The sequence below is a fragment of the Arachis ipaensis genome, chromosome B03, assembly GCF_000816755.2.
Source record: "Arachis ipaensis cultivar K30076 chromosome B03, Araip1.1, whole genome shotgun sequence".
In the NCBI taxonomy this organism is placed as follows: Eukaryota; Viridiplantae; Streptophyta; class Magnoliopsida; order Fabales; family Fabaceae; genus Arachis; species Arachis ipaensis.
The window spans coordinates 67,847,162-67,854,649 of NC_029787.2; positions in this window are offsets into that span (position 1 = coordinate 67,847,162).

Consider the following 7,488-nt stretch of genomic DNA (forward strand, 5'->3'; position numbering starts at 1 on the left):
GTCCTGACCTATTCAAGAAGTCCCTAAGCTGGCGCCCAGGCTAGCCTAGACTCTATACTCACCTAGTCCCTCTAAACTACTAAAGCAAGGGAAAGTACGTTCTAGGTCTTCAAAACTTAAGTCAGGTGGAACGTCACCAAAAGGTAGAACATCATCTGCTACACCTCTGCACGATCAGACATTGCCATAGGACGTCTATCTGGTACCTCATCAAGTAGTCACACAACAGGAGTCTCGTACACAGGATTTAGCTTAAAGTTCACGTACAAACGGGGTACAGATATTAGCTGGTCTCACATTATATACATGTAAACAGAGAACGAGATTCACCCTAGACTCAGAAGACTATCTAGAGCGAGATCCTCTTTGCAGAACCATCGTCAACGAACTACAGAAGGGTACTCATGCCTCCATCTGAAGGGGGAAGGGAGAGAGAAGGGGTAAGAACTGGGGAGTTCTTAGTAGGGTCGAGGTTATTAGTTAAGTTCATTAATTCCGTGTTGTTTAGCAGACAAATAGCAGAATACAAGAAGCAGTAAATAGAAGATACATATAAATAGAGGAAATAGAAAAAATAGAAAACAGAACACAAACAGAAAAATACAAGAAAGTACAACACAGACACCGAGAATAGAATACAAACAAGGAAAGCATACATTCATACAACAATCATAACAGAGGAAAATGCACAGCCAAGTATGATGCATGTCTAGCCCTAGTGCAGGTAATGAGCTTATTTGTCGGTTACATACCCGCTCCCAACGTTACCCAGCAACCTCTGTCTGGATAAGGCTTTCATGTTGGCAATATCCACTGCAAGCAACCTTTGTCTTGCAGGGTATCCACTGCAAGCAACCTTTGTCTTGCAGGGCGGCACTTATTAGCCGATATACGCCCAACAGACTCACTGTAAGCAACCTTTGTCTTACAGGAGCAACAACATACTCACTGTAAGCAACCTCTGTCTTATAGGAGCAACAACACACTCACTGTAAGCAACCTCTGTCTTACAGGAGCAACAACGCACTCACTGTAAGCAACCTCTGTCTTACAGGAGCACACTCATCTCGATACCTCTGTAAGCAACCTCTGTCTTACAGCAAAACATTATAGCAAGGTATCCCAGGAAAGCGTTCTCAGTGGTCGTACCACCATCTATCTGACTGACTCTCTGTAGCAGATTCTTACATAATCATTCTCATTATCATCATTCATTAAAATTCTCATTATTCATCATCACTTTCACATTCTTATACAGTACTTCTTTCTTTCTCTGTTCAATCATGCTATATAAACTCTACAGCTTTTACTTTTACAACATCTTAATTCAAACCATTTCTCTTTATCACATTAATCTTTTCTCTTTGTCTTTTTACTTTGCTCTGATTACTCTTTTCTCTGTATCCCTTTATTCTGCTCTGGTTACTCTGTTCTCTGTGTTTCTTTACTCTGCTCTGATTTCTCGGTTTAACGTATGTATTTAAAGCTTATGTAAATTTCGGTATGAATAGTTAGTCTATCCCAAGTATAAGTTCATTAAGTCTATACTAAAACAGTTTGACTTTTCATATAATACCTAACCCTATTCGCAATTCCAGGACTAACTATGTTGCCCTAGTTCGTTCACTAGTCTCTGTCTGTTTTTCTGTCATTAAAACTTTAAAGACTTTTTCTTTGATTTTTATCTTTTCTTCAACTTTTTATATTTTATTTATCTTTGCATCACTAATATGTTTTTACCACTCTCTAAGTGTTTTATGAAAGTAATTATGAGATTCTGTGCTTAAAGTTGTCTTTCTAAAGCTTTTACAGAAAACTGCCTTTTCTGCATTATTTTATTATTTTTATTAAAATATTATTTTTAATTAAATATTATTATTTAATATTTTATTATTTTATCATTAAATTTACGAAGACACATATTTAACCATGTTTCTTTGAAACCAAATCAAAAGAGAGATGGTGCAGCCAACTCACCTTGATTCCAGCCTTGATAAGTCATATGATCATGTAGAGAAAGAAGAGAGGATCATTTTGGTCAAATTGGAATTTTGATTTGAGTTTTAGTTCAGCAGAAATCAAGCTTTGAAGATTTGGAACTAAGAACTTTTCTCTCTTTTTCTCTCTACCTATTTTCGGCCACAAAGTGAAAATGAGCCAGCCTTGAGGGTTTTGGGGGTGTAGGATGAGTTGTGATTGGTTGGCTTGGAGGTGGATTAAAATAATATTAAAATATCTCAGGTGTATAACTACTAAAACTAGATGTATCGGAACACTTGCAAAAACATCTCTAAAAATTATTTTCTGAGCTACTAGCATAAATGACACGTAACATATTTATTATGAGAATAAAACATGTATAATGAGGCCTTAGCATTGCTAAATTCATCAAAGAGTGCCGGTGCTAAGCTGCACCAGTAAATTGTGAACCCGGTTAAACTGATTTCCTGTTTTTAACTAAAACAGACCAGGTAACCTTATAATATTATTCAAGAATTTTCTAATACTAATATAATGATAATATTATACTATTATCTCTCTCCTCTCATGAATAGAGTCCGGTTTGTCAAACAGAGACTATTTACGAACATCAGAATCAAAACTGCCAACCGATACGATTCAAAAACAAGGTTCTTCGCGACCGTGTTATCGAGCTTTCCCCGGAAAAGGTTCTAGCTTAAGGATGACATAATGATAATGAGGATTGAGATGCTTGATGATATAACAGAGGTGTTCCCTTTACTGATCTTCCAGAGAAATCCGTACTTTCAGAAAAGATCTCATGTACTCGAAAATCTGGGTTGTTACACAGACTATTGGAGGCAGATATCATCTACCCCATCTCAGACAGTGACGTTGGGATTTTTGCTAGTAAAGAATTTTATAAAAATAGTCGCGTTGTAGATATAGTTTCTAAACCAACAGAAATCCTTTCGTACAAATGTTTTGGTTGTCACAAGTAACAAACCCCTTAAAAATTGATAACCGAAGTATTTAAACCTCGGGTCGTCTTCTCAAGGAACTACAGGAAAGTATGTTCTTATTATTGGTTATGAAGATTATAGATTGGGGTTTTGAAGATGAGGAACAAGTAATTTAAATGGCAAGTGAAATAAATAAATAACTATAAAATAAACTTTTGGCAAGGTATGGGAAATTGGAAGTCCTATCCTAGTTATCCTTATCAATGATGATGAAGATTGAATCTTAATTCCACTTAGTTAGCCTTTACTTAAAGCAAAGAAAGGTCAAGTGACTAATTAGTTTGATCTTCAAATCCTAGTTAATCCCTAAGGAAAGATTGGGATTATTGAAGTTCAATTCAATTAGCAAAGATAACGAGAGAACCTCTCCCTAAAAACTACATCTAAATCATGAAAAGTAACTAATTGGAGACTCTCTTTGAATGGATGCATTCCCCCACTTCATAACATCTGATCTGTGCCTTCTGGACTTGGATTTGGGCCAAAAAGGGCTTCAGAAATCGCTCGGAGCATTTTCTGTAATTTCTGGTGCGTGGCCTTTGTTACACGTCCGCGTGGGTCACGCGGTCGCGTCATCTGGAGTTTTCCTTATCACGCGGTTGCTTCAGTCATGCGTCCGCGTCATATGCGTTTCGCTTAAGGCGCACGATCGCGTCAATCACACGGTCGCGTCACTGCCATTTCGCGCTGGCATGCGGCCGCGTCGTCCATGCGATCGCGTCACTGCCAGTTTCTCCAAAAACTCCGTTTTATACTTTCCTTCCATTTTTGTTTATTTCCTTTCCATCCTTTAAGTCATTCTTGCCTTAGAAGATCTAAAACTACTCAACACACGAATCACAGCATCGAATGGAAATAAAGGGTAATTAAAATAATTACTTTTAAAGCATAGGAAACATGTTTTTCACATACATCACATAATAAGGAAGGGAAAGTAAAACCATGCAATTAACATGAATAAGTGAGTGAAGGATTGAATAAATCACTTAAATTAGGCACAAAATATATCATAAAATATGGGTTTATCAACCTCCCCACACTTAAACAATAGCATGTCCTTATGCTAAATCCAAGATAAAGAGTGAGGTAAGGTTGAAGTGGTGGAATTTCATGCAATGCAATCTATTCTAAATGCAACTACCTAAATGAATCATGCAATTCTAAATTTTATTCACTTGTATATAAAGCTTACATGTAGTTAAATTAATTTACATTCTCAAGGAATCATATATGCATAGCCAAACCTTAGATAATGATAGAGCACTTTTACAATTGAGATGGGAAAGAAAAATATTTTACAAACTTGCAAGACAATTAGCAATTTAAGCAGAGATATATGTTGATGAGCTATTGAACCCTCACTGGATTTTGTGTTTACTCTCTAGTCACTCAGTGTTTATTGGGTTAATCACTCTATTCTTCTTTTTATCCTTACTTTCCATAACTTTGTTCTTCATCTAACCAATCAACAATTATAGAATATAGGCATACAAAAATCATGAGGTCTTTAATTAAGGTTGTAATGGGGCCAAGGTAAAGGTAAGGGTATATGTATAAGGCTAAGTGAGCTAATAAGTGAATCCTTGATTAGTCTAAGATCTCACCTAACATACATACTTTGTAAAGCAAGAATTTCTTTACCTATTCACCCAAATTTTCCCACTTTTGATGTTACATGCTCATGAATTAGTTTTAATTTTGTCCCATGTGCATTGCTTTATTTTGCATTTGGGGAATTCTTTTGTATCCCCTTTATTCAAATAAACTTTTTTAATGCAGATGGTAATTCAATTATTTTGATTTCACATGAGCATGCTTCCCAAAATTTTTATTTTAAATTATTTTATTCTTTTTAACTTTCTACCCTTTGTTTTTATCATCCATGTTCCCAATAGGTTTCCCACACTTAAACAATACATACTTTCTATCTTAAGCTAACCAAGGATTCAACTTGGGATTTTTATTTTGTTTTTCTACTTAAGGCTAGTATTGTGGTTTATAGAATAAGAGGGGATTTAAAGGCTCAAGGGGGCTAACAAGGGTGATGTAAAAGGTAGGTTAATTTGGGATAAGTGAGCTAGAATCAAACAATGGCCTCAATCACTTTCTTGGTATGTATCTATATTCTATAATCGGACATATAGATTAAAACAAAGTAAAGAACACCAGAATAAAAAAAGAAGGGCAGAACACACAAGAATAAAAATTATGGTTTGAATGTAACCATACAATTAAGCTCAAAACTCACAGGCTGTGTGTTCTCCAACACAAAAATCATATATCAGTTATATATGTCATGCAAGTAAAAATTAAGAGTTCCCATTATTCTCAATGTAAATCTTAAGGTGGCTTTAAAGTTTTAGTGTTTCTCCTTGATGAAATGTTGTTAACTATAATGCTATATACAAGGTGTGTGGATTGTTTATATTATGCTAAAGTCTCTAGTTTACTTCCTTTTTATATTTTCAATTTGAACTAAGTTATCTTATGCTAAAAAGGGTAAACTATACTAATTAATCCACATTTTCTATAACTAATAAGTTAGAATTGCAACTAAACTAAATGGCTAAAATATGAACTAAAGTGCAACATGCAGAAATATAGTAAAAATACATGAAAATAGCAATGTATAAATACTGAGAAAATAAAAGATAAAAAGAAAAATACAGAAAAGTAGCAAAATAAAGTAAAAGAGTCTGTAGTGGTTCACCAAAAAAAATACGCCAGAGATGGCGACCTCCCCATACTTAAAATGAAGCATCGTCCCTGATGCTCACTCAAGCAGGGTGTGAAGGGGTGTCATCACTGGAAGGATGGGCAGCCGGAGTCTCTGTGGTGGTGGTATGAGGATCTGCCTGGTGCAGAGGAGGTGCTGACTGAATAGGGATCTCTGGGTCTGCAGCCTGAATCTGAGGCGGGGCCTCCTGCTGTGATGCAGCCTACTCCGTGCCTGCCTGTGCAGCCTCTCTCTGTGGATGGGTGTCCACCTCGTGATCATCCGCCTCCTCCTCAGATGACTCTGATGGCGTGTCGGGCTCGGAGGGGATTTCGCCGCTAGATCGTATCATCAGCTTCAGGTGCTCATAGCGTCGCTTGCTGCGACGCTCAGATCCCTCATATCGGCGCCAGTTGCGGCGCTCCATCTGGTCTAGCTGATGAAACAGGCGGTGTACTAGGTGATAAACCGGCTCTGAGGCAAGTGGAGGTGCAGTGGTGGTAGCAGGGGTAGCTGGTCAGCCTTCTCCTGCGGGGTGAAGTGTTTCTCCCGCTAGGAGTCATCATGCCTGATGTCCAGGATGGACATAGAGGATTCTCCTCTTTTTCGTTTGCCAGTTGTTGCCTTTCCTTTTCCTTTTCTTTGGGTGTCAGACATCCTGAAAAACAGAAATCAAGGATATAATAAAAACAGGAAAACAAGTAGGCAAATAATAAAGGAAGCACATAATGGCAAAGGAGCAGTAGAATGATGAAAATGAGTTAAGTAAATGTGCATTAAGGATTGTATAGGAGTTAAAAGTCTGAGAAGAAAAATTCACAAACCAAAATGTATTAGAATTCATGTTAATTAGGAAAAATTATCATCATGCCTTGGTCAAAAGGTTAAAGAGAATAGTGAAAAACCAGAAGAGATGTTTTGAAAAGTAAGTAGGTTAGGAATGAAAAAGAGGTAAGGAAGTTTGAAATTAGTGAGGTAGAAAAAAGAAAGTCAGAGTAAGTGGCATGATGATCATTTTCTAAGTAACAAGCATTCACAATTAGAAGCTACAGTTAACTCATATCCAAACAAGGAAATCAGGTTAATGATGATTCAGATAGATATAGAAATAGCAAAAATTAGAATCTAAACATCAAAAATAGAGATTATGAACCAGGAAATAAAAAAGAATAAGAAAGCTTGCCCTGGTATTCATGAATTGGTTTGGTAGAAGTAGAGAAAAGCAGAGTTCAAAGTGCCAAAACCAAGACATGAATGGAAACAAAATAGTTTACAAAAAATTGGGTAGCATTCTGGCTAAAATTGGATGTTCCCGGAAAATAAACAGCAACAGAATAGTTCATATAAAATAAAACAAACTGCAAATAGATATAAATAAGATGAACATAAAGGAACATTTTGCAGTAGCAGCATGCATAGTAAGAACAGCATATGAACAATACGTAGAGCATAGAAACAACAGAATTGCAAAAAGTATAAAGCAAGTAGCATGAACAGCGCAATTAATCAGGCCTAAATCCACTAACCACATCCTAGGCTACCTAACCACCTAGAATCCACTACAACATGCATATCTAACTAGACTAATTATGAACATAAATAGAAAAATATGTAATTAGCTAGGAATTGAAAGAAGGGTGGCGTTCGGCAGAACCTGGTAGGCGTATGAATGAAAGTGGGGCAGAGAGATAGCTGGGGGATGGTGATGGTGGCGGCTGACACGGCGGTTGAGGGTGGTTGGCGCGGCGGTGGTTGTTCAGAGGCAGGGGGTGTTCGGGTAGGTTAATG